A 23,256-nucleotide genomic window follows, 5' to 3' on the forward strand; every position below is an offset into this window, starting at 1 on the left:
CCATGTGTACCAAGCACGTGGTGCTTGTTTCAACCCATACAACGCTCTCTTAAGCCTACACACATGTGACTAGCTGCTGAAGATCTCAAAACCTTCGGGCTGCTCAATGTACACCTCCTCCTCAATGACTCCATTGAGGAATGCAGTCTTCACATCCATCTAATGAATGTGCCATCCCATCTGCGCTGAGAGAGCAAGAATCGTCCATATGAAAGAATACCTTGCGATAGGTGCAAAGGTCTCCTCATAATCGATCCCCTCTATCTGTGAAAAGCCTCAGGCAACAAATCTTGCCTTGTACTTCTCCACACTCCCGTCAGCTACCTGCTTAACTTTGTAGATCCATCTCGAACCCACCACTGATTTCCCTTCCGGTCTAGGAACAATCTCCCATGCACTGTTTCTGAAAATCAAATCATACTCTTCCACCATGGCGTCTACCCATGCGGGATCCTCCACAGCTTCCTCGAAAGATGATGGCTCAGTCACAACACATTTGCTCATAAGAGCCATGTATCCAGTGTACCGATCAGGTGACTGTCTCTGCCTGTGTTGGGCTGTAGGTGGTCCTACAACTTTCTCTACATCTTGAGCCAGTCACTCAGCTTCTGTCAAGTGCTTTTGCCCTCTGATGGTTGGTGCTGCATGAGTGGTCTCTTCCACTCCATGAACCTTGTCCTGTGGCTAATCCACGTCCTGAAGCTCATCCTTAGGAACTAATAGCTCCTCATCTGCATGCAAGTGTAGCTCCCTCTCAAGCGAACACTTCATGGCTTTCTTCTCCTGAAATTTTATATCACGTCGCACAACAGTCTTACCACTGTCTGGAAAATACACACGATAGTTGTGGGGTGTATCAGTGTACCCCACAAATATCCCAACCTCTGCGGTCGGCTCCAACTTCTTCTTGACATCCTTCGTCACATGCATGTAAACGTTAGCACCAAAAATCCTCAAATGAGAAAGATCAGGCTTCTTACCAGAATAAGCCTTCTCGAGTGTACTCATGCCAAGTATCCTGTGAGGACAGCGGTTCTGCACATATACTGCAGTATTACATGCTTCCGACCACAAGTGAAGGGGTAGGTCCTGATCATGCAACATCGCCTATGCAGCACCCATGATAGTTCTGTCATTTCACTCAGCAACCCCGTTCTTCTGTGGGTTATGGGGAGCTATGAGCTCTCTTCGAATCCCTTCTGCTTTGCAGAAATCCTTGAACTCGTCAGAGATGTATTCACCACCATTATCACTCCTAAGAGCCTTCACCTTCTTCCCCGACTCCTTCTCGACCAGTGCTTTGAACTCACAGAACTTTGAGTATGTCTCGCGCTTCTTTTGCAAGAAGAAGATCCAGCACTTACGAGATAAATCATCAACAAAAATCACATAATACCTGTGTTTTGCTATCGAAGCTACTGAGAAAGGTCCACCCACGTCTGTGTGAATTCTCTCAAGGATCGTCGTGGCATGACTATCCTTCTCGTGAAAGGTGGCTTTCACAAACTTTCCCAAAGTACACCCCTTACATTGATCTGACTGTGCAAGAGTGCCTTTAGGAAGCCCTGTAGTGATCTGTTGTAGTACCTTCAAGGCTCCATGGTGAAGGTGACCCAATCTCCCATGTCACAACTCGCCATCATCTTGGATCACCAATCCTTCTGCCTTGCATGCCATTGCTGCGCAGCCATATACATGCAACTGATAAAGGTTCCTCACTCGAACCCCTATCTTCCAGGTTTCTCCAGTTGTCTTGCTGAGAAGGAAAGCCTTTCCCTTGCTGAAAACAACATCACATCCCTTGTCTTCTAACATCGCCACAGAGATAAGAATCTTCTTCAATCCTGGAACATGCATCACTTCCTTCAATACGAAGGGTTTACCAGACTCCCTCTCAAAGGAAATGGTACTGATACCGGTCGCACTGTATCTACCATCATCGCCCATCTCAATGTGCACTCCAAGATCTTTGTCCTCCAGATCAGAAAACAAATCTCGATCTCCTGTCATGTGAAAAGACGTACCACTGTCCAAGAACCATACTGATCCCATCATACTTGAAACCAAGCATGCGATCAATGAAAAATCAAGCTCAAACTGCAAGGCTAGAGCCGCTCCTGCTGCAGATCCAGCAGCTTGCTTGTTCTTCTTCTTCTATGGATAATTAGTGGCATATTGTCCGTGCTGGTGACAATGAAAACACTTCACCTTGGACATGTCCTACTTCTTGCCTTTTGCTCCAGACTGAGAAGCTTTCTTGTTCCTCCCCTTCCTTGCTTTGGCAGCCAAAGCGCAATTTTCTTCATCAGTTCCCTTTGATGAAGATCTGTCTCTGGTATTCCGCCTGATCTCCTCTTGCACAAGATCTGACCAAAGTCTCTCCCATCCTGGCAATTTCTCCCGACCATTGATAGAGTCCTGAAAGGAATTCCAACTCTTTGAAAGACCAAGGAGAGCCAAGCTCACCAGGTCCTCATCATCGATAGTCACCCCCACACTTCCCAGCTCATCCCTGCACTGAGTGAACTTTGTGAGATACTTGGGCATACTGTCTCCCTTCTCACATTTGATGTTTATGAGTTTATCCTTGAGTGCCAGCTTCCTCTGATTGCTCTTTCTTTGGAATAGATCTGTCAACACTTTCCACATCAAGTATGGAGAAGTCTTACCATGCAGGTTGGACACAATGTGATCCTTCACGCCCTCCAACATAATCCTTCAACACTTTGCTGTCTTCTTTTTCCAAGAATCAACTTGCACAGCATTAGTAAACTTTGGGACATCAGCCTCTATGAAATCCTTCAGCCCATTATCATCCAACACTGCCTCCATCATGTCCTTCCATGCAATATAGTTTGAGTTGCCCTCAAGAGCATACTCCAATCGCAATCCGTTGAAAGACATTGCCACGTTGATACCAAGAAAACACTGCTGCAAATTCGAATTCCACCAGCTCCAAACTCAACCATCTCTGATCTAAGATTTGTGAAAACAAAGTATTTCTCGTACAGAGATTGATTGTATGGGCTTTTACCGGATATCTCACCTTCCAAAGGAAGGATGAATCCAGAGGCTACCTGGCCCGATTACAGACTCTGCCTGAAGAAATAGAATGTAAACACTTCCTGAATAGTAGATCTGATGATCAACAGCTCTGATACCATGTAGAAATTTTGAATAATAAATACTTATTCACAGAGATTATCCCGATTATACACTATTGCGGAATACATGCATAATACATAACCTCCTCTACGTTGATCATCAATTTAGCAGCATTAAAAACAATGAAACATCAATAGCATGCACACATTAACACAGTATGTAACCTGGGGAAAGCTTACAGCTGAAAACCCCACACTATCTGTATATTAATGATTGAGAACATGTAACAATACATAGTACAATACTCCTCTCAAGTATCCAGCACTATCTCCACCTGTTACACACAAAACTAGCTCAGATCCGAACAAGTCACAGGTTCAAATCTTCTCCGCTGCTTTGCCTGCCTCTATTGCACAATACCAAGTGAAAATCACTCACACTGGAAATCACGTGAGCATAAGCTATTTCACTGGGCATATACTGCGCAATCCTCATGGGCATACTCAATCCATTGATTGTGCAAGATCTCATGCACAACTATAGTCACAACTGATAGCAATGTCAACCTCTAACACCTGTCTCCACTGAACTGTACATGCACTGAGTTAACTGATGTATTCTTCAGTTGCATTATGAGTTAATAATTAGTGAATTAATTTAATCAATTCATTCACATCAGTCATCACTAGTCTATTTGTAGTTAGACTAGTTACAACTAGTTTAACAAAGTCAAACTGAACACAACTCCATCAACTCCACATCCAACTCCACATAACTCACATGCATGAGTTCTAACTGATGTCCTGCATGCAATAGCTCAACTGACTCACAAGAAAAGCATATTTCCTTCTAACAGCTACATGTGCCACATCTGTCGCTCAAATTGAAGTGCTCCAAGAGGATAAGATAATGTTTATAGTCTAAATATTATTATGAGACAATAATATTTGACTTTTCTATTTTTAGCCTGGCAGTCTAAAAATAGACTCTGATCACACCACTGTGAACCAGAAATAGAAGTCCATCTATTTTTCCCAACATGACCAATCATCCATAAACAACATCCTGCAACTCATAGACCATGATCCATATGTCTAAAAATAGACATAGTCTAAAAATAGACTTTGCGCCAAAATACCCTACGGGCCCACTTAGTGAAGCCGACTCCTTTCCACTAAGCTCCATCATCTTGTTGCATTCTCAACACTCCCTCCCAACAAGATATGGATTATCAGCAACCCCTATCCTACCTCGGTGGTATTCGAATTTTCTTCTGGTGAGTGCCTTCGTCAAGATATTAGCATCCTGATCCTCCGTTGGAATGTACGAAAGTAACATGATTCTCCACTGCACATAATCTCTGATATGATGGTACCTGATGTCAATGTGCTTAGATCTATCATGAAATATTGGATTAGCTGAGAGTTTAATGCAACTCTGGTTATCACAGTAAATCACAGTAGGATCCAAGTGAGAACCAAACAAACTGACCAGAATCTTCCTCATCCATATAGCCTCGCATGCAGCCAAACTTGCTGCCATATACTCGGCCTCTGCTGAACTGAGTGCCACGGATCTCTGCTTCCTGCTGTACCAAGAAACTGCTATCGACCCAATACTGAAGACCCCTCCTGATGTGCTCTTTCTGTCCATTGGGCTCCCTGCCCAATCTGCATCCATGAAGCCACATAGCTTCACCTCATCCTCCTGTCTGTACCACAAACCATATCCCGATGTGCCTCTCAAATAACACAATACATGCTTTCCTGCCTTCCAGAAGAGCTTGGTAACCTTAACCATAGCTTGTGAAAACTGGTTAACAGCATAGCATATATCGGGTCGTGTATTGACTAGATACATAAGCGACCCCACCAACTGTCGATAAACAGTGGCATCCACTTCTTCTGCCGAAGTGGAATCCTCCTTCCTCCAACCTCCAGGAAGAGGAGTATCAATAGGCTTGTAGCCATGCATGTTGAACTTTTCCAGTATCTCCCAAGCATACTTACCCTGAGAAATAAATAGTCCATCACTGTGCTGCCAAATTTCCAATCCCAGGAAATAATGAAGGAGGCCCAAGTCCTTCATCTCAAACTCCTTAGTAAGATCATCCTTGCATGAAAGTATCAACAGCTCATCACCCCTTAGAATCAAATCATCTACATAAAGTACAATGATAAGCAACTTACCCTCCACGACAATCTGGTATAGGTTAGGATCCGCCTCACTCTTGGAGAATCCAAGTCCAGTGAAATAACTGTCTATCCGTGTGTACCAAGCACATGGTGCTTATTTCAACCCATATAGCACTCTCTTGAGCCTGCACACATGCGACTCACTGCTGAAGATCTCAAAACCTTCGGGCTGCTCAATGTACACCTCCTCCTCAATGACTCCGTTGAGGAACACAATCTTCACATCCATCTGATGAATGTGCCATCCCATCTGTGCTGAGAGAGAAAGAATCGTCCGTATGGAAGAATACCTTGCGACAGGTGCAAAGGTCTCCTCATAATCAATCCCCTATATCTGTGAAAAGCCTCGGGCAACAAATCTTGCCTTGTACTTCTCCACACTCCCGTCAGCTGCCTGCTTAACTTTGTAGATCCATCTCGAACCCACCAATGATTTCCCTTCCAGTCTAGGAACAATCTCCCATGCACTGTTTCTGACAATCGAATCATACTCTTCCACCATGGCGCCTACCCATGCGGGATCCTCCACAGCTTCCTCAAAAGAGGATGGCTTAGTCACAACACATTTTCTCATAAGAGCCATGTATCTAGTGTACCGATTAGGTGATTGTCTCTACTTACGTTGGGCTGTAGGTGGTCCTACAACTTTCTCTGCATCTTGAGCCAGTCGCTCAGCTTCTGTCAAGCACTTTCGCCCTCTGATGGTTGGCACTGCATGAGTGGTCTCTTCCACTCAATGAAACTCGTCCTGTGGCTGATCCACGTCATGAATCTCATCCTTAGGAACTAATAGCTCCTCATCTGCATGCAAGTGTAGCTCCCTCTCAAGCGAACACTTCATGGCTTTCTCCTCCTGAAATTTTATATCCCGTCGCACAACAGTCTTACCACTGTATGGCAAATACACACGATAGTTGTGGGGAGTATCAGTGTACCCCACAAATATCCCAACCTCTACGGTCGGCTCCAACTTCTTCATGGCATCCTTCGTCACATGCATGTAAACGTTAGCACCAAAAATCCTCAAATGAGAAAGATCAGGCTTCTTACCAGAATAAGCCTCCTCGGGTCTACTCATGCCAAGTATCCTGTGAGGACAATGGTTCTGCACATATACTGCAGTATTGCATGCTTCCTCCCACAAGTGAAGGGGTAGGCCCTGATCATGCAACATCGCCCATGCAACACCCACGATAGTTTTTTTCTTCCGCTCAGCAACCCTATTCTGCTGTGTGTTATGGGGAGCTATGATCTCTCTTCGAATCCCTTCTGCTTTGCAGAAATCCTTGAACTCGTCAGAGATGTATTCACCACCATTATCGCTCTTAAGAGCCTTCAAAGCAGAAAGCGGTTGCATAGAATATCGCAAAAGAAAAGGAAAGGAATAAGCCAAGGACAGTCAGATGCTGAAGATGATGAGATAAAGTTGTGGAAAAGAAGAAGGAAGGACTAGTTAAGGTGGAGTTCACAAATACTTCCAAAGGAAGATAAGGGTGTGAAAATGAGCAGTTGAGGTTGAGTTTATAATATCCATCAAAGAGGAATGAGCGTGATATCTAAGGGGACCACGGGAAGATTAGGTGAGCTAGAAAGTATGTAAAAGCTAAAGGGACAATAACATAATGGGAGATAGAGGAAATTAGGATGAGATGATACCACTACATCAATTGAGACCTATTATGTGCATTTCTCTCTCTTTATGAGCTCTAACATTCAATATGATTGGTTTTCCTGCTGTATTGATCAAGCTACTATGATGTATCGATAATATTATCTACTAATAAAAGGGGAGTTGTGGAAATATTCAGTGTTAATGAAATGTGATGAAATTAATGGGACCTTTAAAATTTTCATTTGTATACAATATGAATGCTCTCTATTTTTTCCTAGTCATGTTGTGAATCTACAATTTATGCATGATGCATGTCTGCGAATGGGGACTTCCATTATGATTGTGTGAACCAAATTGTATGTTGCATTACTCCTTGATGCCTTTATATGATCTCTTACCTTTTCGAGTCTCGACATGCCTTAGGTGAGATGCCTTGATTTCGTATTAAGTAAGGTGAAAATGCTCGCTTAAATCTAGACTAAAATGAATCTCTTTGTTGGCACTCTATGCCCAAACCCAGGGTCTCCCTCCATTAAAATTTCAAGCCAACATACGTCTTAGATCTCTACATGTAGCTCTTCCTTTGTGCCCTTTCCATTGTTTATTTGGGCTTTTTCTTCAATGTTAGTAACAAATCCAAAAAACAATAGACAAATTATAAAGAAAAACCTTAAAACACTTAACAGTTTCAGAAAAACAAAGCAAGTCAGTTTCCTATAACTTAGTAATGAGTCTAGAACAAAATGAACATTGATATATTTTCTTCTATGGGAAACAACCATACATATAACACGTTAGAGGTGATAAGTCATCTAAATCACGAATTGACTTCTTATTTCTAAAATGAAATTTAACTACTATTGATTTTAATGGTATCTATTAAACAATGATCATCATCAATATGGCTAGTATTGATTTGCCTGACATTTAATCAGAAAATACTATTGTGAAATATTTTACTTTAAATAATATATGTTTTACTTAAATTCCAACTTCACATAGTCCAATTGATATGATTACATTTCATGATTGTTCCGTCTTACATGTTTTAGAAATCAATATTGAGATACTATTTTATTAATATCGTGAACCCCATTCTAGTTTCATTAACTAAAGCTATTTTGTTGCCAATAAATACAATTATTTTATGTAATTATTAACTAAACCAATGCGTATTCAACACATTTACTATGTATAATTTCCTTCCTATCAGCTAGCTCTTACTTTGTAGAAGTAATTTCAGATCCTAGATGTCAATTCTTGACTTGGATGCCTTGTTGCCTTTGTCCCATTGTCCAAATATTAAATGAACTATATTCACTGAAATAAGTAAACTAGGTAACATTTTATAACTTTGTATGGTTTCTACCATTTTGTGTTAAGATACAAACTAGTATTCCAAAAGTATTATAGGATTTCCTTCACAACAAAAGATTTGATTGTAAACTCTACAATACTCTAACAAAACTTTCAACATCTGGAATACTTTCACAATCATTGCATTGTCAAAAACCATTTTTCTCTCAACATCACCTAAAAAATATGATTTCACAACACTATCCATTTCCATGTTGCATTTTTATATAGGCACAACATAATAGAAATATGTCTCAAACAATTTAGTTGAGAAATAACCTTCAAAATAGATTGAATTTGACATTGAAGAAACATAATAAGGTCCATTCACATAAGTATCACTTTTCCTACAACCTAATATCTAGTATGTAAATTGTATTTCCTCCACATATCCTCACTTTATGACTAACGTTTCAAACTAATGACATTTATATACAAACTATAAATTACCAATACCAAAACCAACAACATCTCTAATAGAAATCACTCTTTCAAAAGCACTATGTATTTTTCAATTGACACAACGTTTCATGGATAACGTAAGTGCATATCAATTTGTTGAACAAATATTAATATGACAACTAAGCATTAATTAATTATTCAATGCTAAGTACGATTTCCAAGTTTTTGCATCTTTGTAATTATTACCATCTCGATAGCATTTTTTCATATAACACATTTGTCCTTTCTTATATGCTATAGTACTAAATGCTTCCAACAACTTATACTTTAGCTGTTATCATTATGATAATTACATAATAAAATATGTTACAAACACTAATGTTATACTTCACAAATAACGAGTATAATATGCGATATTAAATTTGATAAATGAAATTTGATATGGTATATTGGCAATAAAGTGATTGTGTGGAATTTCATGTTAGATTTGAAAATTTCCACAGTTAGACTCTACACTCACGCATGTGTTATGAGAAAAAATATACAAAATCCTTTAATGCGGAAAGCGGAGGTCCACACAATGAAAGATTGAAAGCTTCCTCTGTATAGTTTATACGTTAGTTGTTATCATTATAAAAATTACGTAATAAAATATGTTATAAACATGAATTTTATATTGCACAAATAACAGGCATAATATGTGATATTAAATTTGATAAATTAAAATTGATATTTTATATTGGAAACAAAGTGATTGTGTGGGATTGTATATTAGCTTTGAAATTTCCCATAGTCAGACTCTATAGCCATGCATGTGTTCTGAGAAAAAATCTACAGAATCCTTCAGTGTGGAATGCAAAGGTCCATACAATGAAAGCTTGAAAGCTTCCTCTACACAATGGAATTCATCCATACTTCTACACATCTACCTAATTTCAGCAAGATAACCATAAAAAAACCTTGTGACTAATGATCCAATTCATCCACACTTCGTACAACCTTTACTCAGTTGACTACTAATATTTGGGAATATGAACATATGCGTTATTTATAATTAAAATATTATGAAGATAAAGTATGGATTATTTAATACTAAAATATTAGCAATAAAAGCGTTCAATGAAAAGTCCGAAGATCCACACAATGAAAGCTTCCATGCTTCCTTAGCACAATCAACTTTGTTCGCACTTCCACACATGTGCATAATTTTGGAAAGATAACCATAAACAAAGGTTCCTCATCCAATTAGAAAGTTAAAATCTCATTTATTGAAATTTCAAGAATTGTTTTTGAATATATGCAAAAATAGAAATATTGAGCATTTTCCCCAAAACTTTGGTTAAAATTGCAAAAACACAGTCAAATAATTCATAGTTAATGCAAATTAACCACAAAACAAAACTAAATTCTTCCAACATTTTGTACATTAACTACTATCATTACAATAATAATTATTTAACAAAATATGCTATAAATAGTAATGTTATATTGCACAAATAAGGAATACAATATACAATATTAAATTCAATAAATGGAAATCGATATTGTATATTGGCTATGAAGTGATTGTGCAGTGTTCTATGCTAGATTTGAATTTTTCTTCACTTAGTCTTTGCACTCACGCACGTGTTTCGAGAAAAAATGTACAAAAGTCTTTAGTGCAGAGTGCATAGATCGACACAATGAAAGCTTGAAAGCTTCCTCCGCATAATGGACTTCCTCTGCACTTCTTCACATGTTCCTAATTTCAACAAGATAACCATAAACAAAGCTTGTGATTAATGATCTGAACATTGATGTGGTTGCAAGTTGTTTGAATTCCAAAACAATTCAACCTTTACTCAATTGACTAGTGATATTAGAGAATCCAAAGATTTGCATTATTTATAACTAAAATATTGCTAACAGAAAATATGGATTATTTAATACTAAAATATTATCAATAAAAGAATTATTTGTAATTAAAACATTACCAATATTATCTTATGGGTGCACCACTTGTCTCGCTCTTATAGAAAACATGGGGATCCTTTGCATAAATGGGGGTGCTCTGACACTGACACTGCTCTAGTTAATGATGCAAAAATTGATGTGTTTGCTGGTTATTTTCATGAGCTTGTGCGGAAGTGTGTATATTACTACAATATTAGCAATAAAAGCATCCAGTGCGGTCTACATATATTCACACCATGAAAATACTTGAAAGCTTCCTTCGCATTGTTGTCCCTTAAGAAACCAATTTCTTGGCTGTGTAGAAATTATGCTTAAGACATTAATTTTATTATTCATGTCACTTATTTGTATGATGTATCCTCATGTGAAGGGCCTGAAGGACATAACTTTTAAGCCTTAATATTTAGGTGATATGAACGTCTCAAAATTCCATAGGATGTTGAATATAAATGCTGAGTGAAGAATGCTTTGAGAAGTTAGAGACAACATGTTGTTTTTCACATAAAATATTATCTGTAACTTAGAAGAAATGTAGAAGTAGGAACTTTAAATATAAGAGCAATCTTTTAAGGAATTTTAACTTCATTCACATAAGTAAACAAATACCTGCAGCTTCATTACCATACTTAAAGAAAGGAAGACACATGATGACACATAACGAAGAAATTACAAAATCATACCCAACAATGTGTGGAAAACTCCTGATTCTTTCATTAATCATTAGTTTATCAAGAATACAATAGCATAGTCCCTAGGTTCTTCAAAATTTGGCCCCTTTTTCTATAATTTTGCCTCTTTTTATACATCATGGGGACAGTTGGTAACTACCAAAATTGTCAAACTAGTTAACTACCTTCTAACTTTCTAAAGTAAAAGTCATTACAGAATATTACATTGGAGGGCAAAAGACAACACATTCTTCTCAAGAAAATAAGATAACTGGAAGTAACAAAAATAAGAGTATGATTGGTGATTGCTACTCGCTGTTTGAATCTATGGCTTGGGTGGATGGTCCTGATGATGCATCTTTGGTCTGCTCTATCATCCATTCCTTGCACCTTCTCCATAATGGTACACTTGACTTTGGTGTTTTATCTAACTTGTCAAGTGCTATTCTGCAACATGTAATCCTACCATAAGCAGGCTTGTTAGTGAATAGATCCTTCACCATCCAGAGAAGCTTAAAATCTTTGTTTAGGTAGTTCACAATGGTGGCTCCTTTTAATACTGTTGTCTTTTCATGAGTGTTATCAACTTTGATTTTTTCCTGAACTAGAAAAGTATCATATGTTTTCCATGGCAACAAGTTTCCCTATAGATCCCAGCAAGAAGGAAGTCTAGCCCTAACCCTTTTATCAAACAAGATGTTAAACTTTGAAACTACTTCCTTCATCTCATTTATCCTCTTCTCAATAGTAATCTTGTAGATGTTTCTGCCAATCATTTTGTTAAAATCTATTACACATGATGTTCTGTCTGGCATGTCATGTTCCTTCAACTCTACAGTAGATTTAGAGTTAATGAAATCTATCATCCTCTTTGCAAACTTTGATTTATCTAGATACTTTTTATTATTTTTAATGACCACCTCTTCCATATCCCAAACTAGTGCTTTTTCTTCAGATATAATCACAAGAAACTCCCAAATTCCCTTGACAACCTCAATGAATTCATCCCATAGGAATTCTCTAGCTTGAATCAAGGAAATATTGCCCTTCATTTTCTCCTTTAGCCTTTGATTTCATCTTCAGCCCTCAGGAGATCTTCCCTGTACTTCTTTGCATTATCTTTCTCCCTTCTTACTTCTTCTTCACTTAAACTCAGTAGCTTGCAAGTTGTTTCCAATTCCCTTTGGGCTTTCTTTACATCATGTTCAACCATTTTAAGCTCTATTCCCAACTGTAAAACCTATGCTGCTAGATAATATATGTTGGTTGGCATTACTATTGTACAAACATGAGTGTCCACCTGTCATTGCAGCTTGTCCAAAGATTCTTTATGTAAAAAAACTTGTTTAGTCTTCTGCAACACATCATGTAGGAGCTTTTCCTTTTCATTTTCTACTTTAGCTATCCCTGCAGCTATGGGATGCTCACCTGTAGGTAGATTCAACTTCTTTTTCAAAACCCCAATCTCTGACTTAGCAGATTGTAATAATTTTTGAACAACAGGTTGGTCATCAAGATTGACACCTACTTTAATGATAATCTTCTTTAGCTCATCCACTTGAGCATTCAAAGCTCTGGAGTTGGCTTTCTCCAACTTTAATTGTTGAATCACCTTATTTAGCATTTTTTCTACCTTGACAGCTACTACATTTGTCTTATGTAGATCATTCACGATCAATTGCCCAATTTGCATATGAAAATTGATCTTTTCAAGCATTGGAAGCTTGTGAGTGTCAACAGTTAAGTTCATAGTCTTGAAATTGCTAGTAGACCTCACTGATATTTCAGTGAGATGAGAAATTTTTTTTTTAAGTTGGCTCTTCTCTAAATCCATGACAGATAGAAATATAGTTTGTTCAGGAGTTACCTAAGACTCAGCTTGAGCCTCCATATTTAACTTCATATTCTGATTTCTCTCAGCTATATGAGCAAACATACTCTGAATTAAAGGAACTTGATCATGAACAGGTTCTCTGGAAGATGGGGAAGCTGGGCCACCTTCTGTCTCTCCTAACTGAATCACCAAACTGGGTTGTGCTGAAGACATTGCATCCTGAAGCTTGGTCCTTTTTGTTGCTTCAGATTCTTCCTCATCCAGATCAATAACTTCCTCTCTAACCCTCTTGACCCCTTTTTCTGTAATGTTAGGGGTTTCAATCTCTGTCCCTTGAGTGTTTTGAAAACCTCCATTTGCCAATTTCTTCATTTCAAGTCTACTTTCATGTACAAAGGCTGAATATCCATTCTCCAGTGTTCTCCTTGAAATAATTTGATGAGGGTCATAAGCCCACTCAACCACTTGTAAAAGACACATGTCATTCAACAATCTTTCAACCTCCTGGGAAATCTGTCTAGTGTTTACAATGAAAGGTCCCATTGCTTTAGGAAACATGAAGAAGAAGCCTTTCTTCATAGGAACAAAATGAACTTGATCAACATTTAAGCTCTGCCTAATAAATTCAAGGGAAAAAAGCCTCATTGGCACAAATTTAGGTAACCTGTAAGGCTTGATAGAGGCTCCATAAAGCCTAATATTTGCATGCTCTTCAAAGATGAACCAATCTCCACATCCCACATCCTTACTCAATTGAAGAAACTCTTGAGCTTTAGGAAGGAAGGTTGGGGGTAGGCTTCCATTAGAAATTTTATAAACCACTGGAAGGAATAAAGAAGTAAACTCAAATAAACTATTATCTCCTGGATCACCCCTTATCGGGTCTCTCCAGAATACCACTAATTGTTTCTTTTTATTGATATCAACAACATTTGGCCCCAAATCAAAAAAATGTTCAACATTTTGGTACAAAAATAAATAAGTAATTATTGAAGGAAATTTGAAGGAACCAGTGAGAGGCAAAGTCATAAATTGAGTATTGATAACATCTACCCAGAATGTTGGAATGTCTAGTACTATCTCAGGCTTCATCATTAAGGAGAAAAATCCCAGCACAACTTTATCTACCTTCTTGGAATCTTCTTTCCTTAGAATATTGGCAATTATTTGCAACACAGGTCTTATGTCAACTTCAAATATTTCTAAAGAGAAGAGATTGCCATCTAGGCAGAAATGACCAAATTAAGGGGCCAAGAAAGAGGTGATATGACAAAGATCCTGAGGAGACATGTTATCATAGTAAGAAATTAGGGATTCTTCAATAAAGGTGGTGTAAGTCCTAGACACAGGGTAATTCAAATCTTAGTGTATTAACTGTGAGGTTACTTGAAAAACACTCTCCCTGACTGATTCATTATGAAACATTTCTTCGGGTACATTATTGAGGCTAGCCATTGAATAAATTTAGGAAATAAATGTGTTCTGGGGACAAAATCAGCTAGAACACCTGACCTAACCATTGCCATGAATATAGGAGACTTCTTATGGTTCAGAATGACCTCTTGATACAGTGAATGATGTTTAATTGTATAGAGGGTATCGGAAATATCTCGTTCAACATCCATTAATGGGGTATGGATAACTGATGAGGAACTTGTTTGGCCATGGTGACTGTAGGTGACAGTTTTCTAGTGACAGTTGCCAGGACGGTTGCTGACTCAGACTGCTGAACTGGATGCAAGGTTGCTTAGTACTAAACAAAAGACTAATGCGAGGGGGTTTTATTGTTATTTATACGTATAATAATCAAAAGTGGGGGGACTATAATTAATGTAACTAATTAATGGAGTGGCAGATGAGGTGATGGGGTACGGTGGATGAGATGGATGGTAATGAATGAGGGTGGTGGATGACGTGGAGGAGATGAGATGGAGTGAAGCGATGGGGGTGGCCCGTTGTGGGGGTAGGGAGTGTATGGGATGTTCATCGAGCTTGAACCCCCGCAACAATATCAGGCCGTAGATCTCGATCAAACACCTTGACGTCATGGTCAACTGCGGGGGTTGAGCCTGAGTTATAACTCATGCTCGTTGCTCCCCCGCAGAGCACTTTACCCACTTCTCAAACCCATGCTTGCTTAAATCTTGTAATACCGCTCAAAATTTAATATGGGTCAAGGCCCCACCTTTCATTGGATTTGATTACCATCAAAATAAATCATTGTTTTCAGACTTTCACATTCACTTTTGATTTTTTTTTAGAACATAATATTTTATTTTTTTATTTTATTTTAATTTTTTTTTTATAATATTAAAAATAAAATTTAAATGACAACGGATGCTACAACACGCATAATGGTCTTTATCCGTACTTTTGCACATATACCTAATTTCAGAAAATTTCCATAAATACATATTTTTCTCAAAGATACGAAAATTGATGTGATTGATAAAAAAGTGGCACCTCTATATTATGGCATGATAATCTAAAGTCCTCTTCCAGCAAGAGCGAATACAGAGATACACATTATTTATGACTAAAATATTAGTGAAGAACCTATCTCTCTGCTCAATGAGAAGCTCTAACCCAGACTTAGTCATTTTTTGCCTCACATTGAGCCCCTATTTCCTTGCGCAAACACTGAGGAATTAGGTCCCTATTATTTAGGAATTTTCCTCCAATTAATTCCACAATTTCCAAGGTTGATCATCTGATTTCATGCAACACCTGTACACTCAAGATTAGTCTACAATTGATGTTACACTACCTTGGAATATCCACCACAGTTGGGGAGCTCGAATTCTCTTCATGAACTTGGTATCTTTGGATGATTGATTAGTTAACTAGATGATCAATGAGTTAAACTATTGTTCCACTGCACAACTAACTTTCCACTAGTTCCTCCAACAACTAGAACTAGTTTAACTAAACTCAACTAGATTACTAAAATTTAGCAATCACACAATCTTAATGGAACTCCAATCCCTTTAACTCGAATTTACTGAGATAACTAAATGACAAGAGCCATGTCACACAAGTAAACTGCATCCAAGTTGTCTGCTGATGTGGAAATTAATTTTTTCTCAATTTGACCAAGGTAAAGTCAAATTGAGACTTTCTTACTACATTTTTCAACACTCCCTCTTAGTAAGAAAGGGATTATGAACCACCCTTATCCAACACCTATGGAACTCAAACCTCCCTCTTGACAAAGCCTTTGTTAAGATGTCAGCATCTTGTTCCTCTCTCAGAATGTTTTGTAGCAATGTTATCCACCTCTACACACAGTCCCATAAATGGTGATACTTGATATATATATGCTTGGATCGATCGTGAAATACCATATTCTCAAAGAGTTTGATGCAAACTGATTATCACAATAGATCACAATTGGAACCATCATCTAATCAAACAATCCCACAAGTATCTTTCTCATCCTGATCACCTCACATGTTGCTTGAATTGCAACCATGTATTCTATTTTTTCCAAGCTGATTGCCATAGATAATTGCTTCTTGTTATACAAGGAAACTGCTACAAACCTAAAAATAAAAATTCCACCTGATGTAATCTTTTGGTAGGATGGAATCCTTGCCCAATCTACCTCTGTGAATCCACATAGATTCACTCCCTCTATCCATCTATACCATAATCCATATTGGATAGTGCCTATGAGGTATCGTAAAATATACTTCAAACAATGTAAACTTTGAAACGGGAACTGATACTGTTACCCGTTTTGTAGAGATAGCAAAAAAGTGACCTGATTTTGAAAAGGGGTGATGCAAAACACACATGTTTTTTTAGAGCATAGTTTTTGGCACTTTAATTTTTTTTATGTACATCACATTTTAGAATGGTAGTGACTTTCATGCTGATTTAAAAAAGTGAGCATTCTGCATCACACTCCTTTTTTAAAAGCCCTGTTTTTTGACTTTAAATTTTTCAATGTATAAAATGTAAATAATTATTTTGTAAATTTGATAATTTTTGATGTGGTCGTTTTCTTCACATTTTCTTGTTTTTTATTTTAATTTTAATTTTTTTTTTCGTGAGGTTTTTATTGTTTTGCATTTTTAAATTAGAAGGTCGATATTTAGACTTTTCGATATTCTACATATTTATACATCCTTAATTAATTTTTTAATCCACATGAAATAATTGTTTCTAAAAAACAATATTTTTTAACAATGGACATAAAAATAACCATTTTTAACATAAATATAACTAAAAAAACTACACGTTTTGATAATTTTTTGCTAGAATTGACATGTCAAAATCACAATTTTTATACGATAATTTTAACTAAAAATGGTTAAATAATAGCTTTTTCTATGAATTTCATGTCAAAAAAATAATAAAAATCACTTTTTTTTCAAAAAATAATGATTAATTTAAAAATCAATGCAAAAATCACATATTACCAATATTGAACGTATAACAACCCTAATTGAGTGTTTATTCTTCTCATAAAATGTCAAAGTCAAAACATTGAAAAGCTTGATTTACAAGCATAACTTAAATTTAATCAACAATGTCATGTAATCCAAACTCTTCGTCCTCTAGAGTTTCATCATCGTCTTCTTCCACAATATTTTCTGTTTCATTTTGCTCATTTTCCTCTTCTAATGGGTTTTTGATGTCTGCGAATCTCCCAATGTATGTCTTTCCAAACATTTCATGTAATGGTGGTTGGAGTTCCTGTGTCTTTTTTGCCACATGTGATTCACTAAAGTCCCCTTTCTTCAACCCACTTTCTTGCATTGCATCTGGAAGAAATTGAAGAGCATTAATTCTTTGCTGAATGAAATTGCACTGTACTGGATCTTTTTCAATTGTAATGCAATTTCTTCCTTTTTGAAGGCAACATGCTAGTGTTGTACCTAATTATAAAGCACAAAAGAAATAATGAACTAAATTAGTACAATGACATATTAATTAAAAAAATAACATATTGAAATTCAATTCCATATAATAAAACTTACCCGAGCCAGAAAATAAATCCAGAACCCAATCTCCTTCATTTGAACAAATGTCTATAAGATAGTTAATCAATAATTGTGGTTTTTGATAAATGTTAACTATCTCTCCTTTTGCTTCTTTGTCTTCATATGTTAGTTTTCTCACAACATCATAAGTCAGTATTTGGCTATGAATCTTTCTGTCTACCCGATTAAAAATCATAGACATATGGCTATCATCTTTTGCACAACTATCAATATGGATGAACTCACAATCATTTATAAATTGTTGATCTTCATTGTGAAGAAGATTTGACTTTTCCCTGTAACATGAAATAGTAAAAGTTCAATTAACTTGTACATAAATAAATTTTTCAACATTAATCAAATATACATTTTAAATGTCTTACCATGTAGGCTGCATCCTTGAATTTGTTTTCCCCTTGAAGCTTGACAATATCATTGCCAATTGTGTGTTTGAATGAAATGTCACAAATCTCCATAATGGTGATGACGTGACTTCTACAAATCCCGCAACCACTTTACTAAAAGCTTGATAAGTATAAAGGTCACTATCATAGTCAATGTTTGGAATATTGAAACCATGGGGAATATCTGCAATGACTAGGGAATAATCCCTTTTAGGTATGAGTTTAGCAATGTCTTCATAGTCGCCTTGTATTACTTGATATTTAATAGTGTCTAGCCCATTCCAAATGAAATGATTAAGAGTTGGATCAAGTTGAATAACCTTAATAAGTTGCTTCCTCAGTCTTTCGATCTTTATTTTTTAAATAAAGGTTTTGAAACTATCTGGCACTCCATTATCATCCTTCCTCATATTTTATAAAATAAACAAATATATGTGTAAGTTATAAATTAAAAATAGTACACAGGTGAATAAAAATGAATGTATAAATCAAGATACCTTTTTAAATGCAAGATAAAAAGCTTTTAATGTTGATGTAGAACTTGAATCTGGATAGTTGCGTACAACATCATCCTAACTATCTTCATTCAACAATCTAACCATTTGTTCTTGAATTTTCATGTAAACTTTGTGACTGCATAGATAAAGTAACAAAAAGTTAATATAATGATATGTATAACAAATACTACCAAGAACAACATGTTTTATTTGAAATATAATTATAATCTAGAAATAAATAAAAATATTTCAACAAACTTACTTTTGAAATTCTTCAGACATTTCCTCCAATGATAATTCCCCTGACCTCACATGAGATAATATTGTTTTGACAATTTTTTCATCTTTCACTCCTTGCATCGCCCTCCAAGGTGTGATAGTCATATCGTCTGGAAGATGCTTCATTTCAGGAGCTAATTTACTGTTGCCACATATCAATGGCTTAGACTTTTTGACCTTCTAGTTTTTAATGGCAATGTCTTCTCACATGCTAAAAATATCATCAATCAACCTCCAAACATCTCCAGTTATAAATGCCAATTGGAAAATGTTATCAACACCTCTGAATAAATCACTATGTTTGCTGCCTTTTCCACCTTTTGAATTGGTTTTCTCTTCAATTTGATATCCTATTTCCATACAACATTCCATTCGGAAATTTGCAGTAACATTTGTCCTATCCCCACCACATTTTTCTTCAAATTCACTATGAATAAATCTAACCCTTTGGATGAAAGTCATAGACATCCTATATTCATTATCTGAATTATGATCCCATGCCACTAACTTTGCTTCTGTATTAGATAAACCAACGTAAATGATACATTTCATTGTTTCAAAACGTGGGTTATTAGGATATTCCTCGATCAATTGTCTTTGAGCTTCTACAGAATGGTTCTCCCCAAGCACATAATAATTGTATTCAAAACATTTTGATTTATCAAATGCTTCTTTGTTGGGAACTTGAAGTGGATCAACAAGAAGCACATAACTAACCACATGAGCATATGGATTTTACCTCATCAATGTCTTCAAGTTGTGAACATGTAGATGATGTGGCTTTCTAACTTGATATTGACATTGTCCTTCACTTGCTTTATAGGTTTGCCTGACATTAAGCTGAAATGTGCGACCACCATCAATTAAGTTTCTCTTTGTCAAATTCTCTCGAATGACATTTTGTTTTGTTTTGATAATGCCATCTTCTAAATCAGCTCCTGGTGTAATGATTTCTCTGCTTTCTTTTGAAGTTTCACTAGGTTCTTGACTGCTGGTAATGACTGCTTCAAAATCATCAACTTTACTTTTCTTGGTCATAACATTCCCAACAGAGTTATTCTTGGGCATTGTTACTTTTGGATTTTTATGGCTCTTCTCAGTTCCAATGTCATCTTCAGTAATGACAACATATGTTTCATTGTCAATTTCAACTTCATCGTTCTCAAAAGTAACTTGTTTACCCTTGCTAGATTTATCCACCAGAGACCTTCTTTTTTTCTGATTCTTTGGATGTAGTTTTGTAGAATTATCAATTACTTCATTTTGCCTATTTTCCATATCTTCTTTTGACACTAAGTAAAAATTGCTGACAACTTTCATGATATCATTCTCAATGAAATGAATGCCTCCCAACCTAATTGAACAACTTTCAACAAAATTCTGCCAAACAAAATATCGTATGTCAATAGAAAACAAAGTTAAAAAATATAGCGAGACACTTTCAAAAATGCAAAATACAAATATAAATAACAATACTTACGATGTTTTGTGTCATCTCATTTACGATTTGACTACACAACTTTGTACATACCTCTCTCGTGTCATATAATGAATATGATAGTTGGTATTTAATCCTTTCATGTGACTTGGGAGCTTTTGTAAGTACGTAAACAACTTCAGTGTCCGATACCGAACACATATCTACAACTCTTCCCATCACCTCAAAAATTCCATTATCATTCGGTATATCGATATATAGATATATATTCACATTTGTGCTTTCTCTTTCTTTCACATACCACATTCTTGATGGAAATTTCACCTCTTTCGAATTCTTCTAGTCTGAAATCATCTTCTTATCACTTGAGGCACTTGAAATATTTGTAGTCATGAGCTCAGGTGGAGCTAGTTCACCAATGTTTCTTTTAGATGCACCTTTATGAGTCTTTGGTCCAGAAAGATTCACTGAAATTCTCTTTGATGCCATTTTCCTAAAAAATAGAAACACATAAATCAGTAAATAATAAAAACATATTAACTTAAATTAACAACGAAAATATATCATAAATTTTAATCAACAATCGCCCCACACACCGCCCCTCATATTCCAAAAGGACATGCATTAACATTCTAGTGTAAAAAAAGTAAATCACGAATAAAACATTTTGCTCAGGCACCTCACCCAACCCTCCCGCACGGCACAGGCGCCCTCACCCACCCGCGCCCCCAAACATCCCAACCTCCCCCCCCGGGCGGCCTGGGCGCCCTCACCCGCCCCACCACCAAGGCGCCCTCACCCGCCCCACCGCCCGGGCGCCCCGGCCCAACCCCCACAACCCTCCCCGGTCCGGGCACCCTCACCTGCGCGCCCCAACCCTCTCTACCCCCCCCCCCCCACCCGCCCGCCCGCCCGCCTGCCCGCCCACACGCTCGGCCCGGGCACGCTCAACCGCCCCACCCTGCTCGGCGCCCTCACCCACCCGCCTGCCCGCCCCTCCTCGCCCGGCGCCCTCACCAGTCCCCCCGCCCACCCGCCACACCTCGCCCGACGCCCTCACTCGCCCCCCTACCCGGTGCCCTCACCCTTCCCGGCGCCCTCCCTTCCCCCCCCCCCCCCCCCCTCACCCGCCCCCCCGCCCGCTCGGCCCGGGTGCCCCACCCCTCTCAGCGCCCTCCCTACCCCCCCCCCTCACTCGCCCGCCCCACCCCTCCCGGCGCCCTCCCTACCCCCCCTCACCCGCCCGCCCCAACCCTCCCAGCACCCTCACCCCTCCCAGCGCCCTCCCTACCCCCCCCTAACCTGCCCACCCGCTGGGCCCGGGCGCCCTCGCCGCTCGCCTGCCCCAGCCCTCCAGGCGCCCTCACCCGCCCCCCCACCCAGCGCCCTCACCCACCCGCCCACCCCACCCATACACCCCTCCGTCCGGGTGGCCACCCACCCTCCCGCCTCACCCATACACCCCTCCGTCCGGGTGCCCACCCACCCTCCCTCTGCCTGAGCGCCCCACCCACCCTCCCTCGCCCTGCCACCCGGGCTGCCTGCGCCCCCACCCGGCAAGCGGCAGGGTGATTTTGGGAATCACCCTACCACCTGCCGGGCGGGGGCGCGGGCAGCCACCCGCCTCGTGCAGGCGCCACCCGGGCCCGGAGGGGGCGCGGGCGGCCGGGGTGGCACCTGCACGAGTCGGGTGGCCGCCCGCGCCCGCGCCCCCGCCTGGCAGGCGGCAGGGCGATTCTCGTAATCACCCTGCCGTCTGCCGGGCGGGGCATGGACAACCCGGGTGGCGGGGTGAGGGCGGGTGAGGCGGGCGGGGGTGAGGGCGGGCGGAGGGGTAGCGGGTGAGGGCGCCTGGGCTGGGTGGGTGGGTGGGGGGGAGGGTAGGTAGGGCGCCTGGAGGGGTGGGGCAGGTGGGTGAGGGTGGCGGGTGAGGGTGCCCTGGCCGAGCTGGTGGGTGGGGAGGGGGCTAGGTAGGGCGCTCGGAGGGGTGGGGCAGGCGGGTGAGGGCGTCAGGAGGGGTGGGGCGGGCGGGTGAGGGAGGTTATGTAGGGCGCTGGGAGGGTGGGGCGGGCGGGTGAGGACGCCGGGAGGGGTGGGGCGGGCAGGTGAGGGGGCGAGCGGGTGACGGCGCCGGGGCTGGGCGGGTGGGTGAGGGGGGGGGTAGGTAGGGTGCCTGAAGGGGTGGGGCAGGCAGGTGAGGGCGCCCGGGCCAGGCGGGCGGGTGAAGGCGGGGGGTAGGTAGGGCGCCCGGAGGGGTGGGGCGAGTAGGTGAGGGCGCCCGGGCCGGCCGGGCGGGTGAAAGGGGGGGTAGGTAGGGTGCCCAGAGGGGTGGGGCGGGTGGGTGAGGGCGCCCGGTGGGGCGGGCGGGCAGGCAGGTGGGTGAGGGGGGTGGGGCGGGAGGGCGGGTGAGGGCGCACCCACGGGTATTAATAAAATGAGGTTGACCAGGCCCACCATGCGCACGATGGATGTAATTTTATTTTGGCTCAGGAAAATTATTAATTTAAAAAAAAATATTTTTCATT

Source organism: Pinus tabuliformis, chromosome 3_2, assembly GCF_031772625.1.
Source record: "Pinus tabuliformis cultivar Carrire ecotype Pingquan chromosome 3_2, CPIR1, whole genome shotgun sequence".
Taxonomy (NCBI): Eukaryota; Viridiplantae; Streptophyta; class Pinopsida; order Pinales; family Pinaceae; genus Pinus; species Pinus tabuliformis.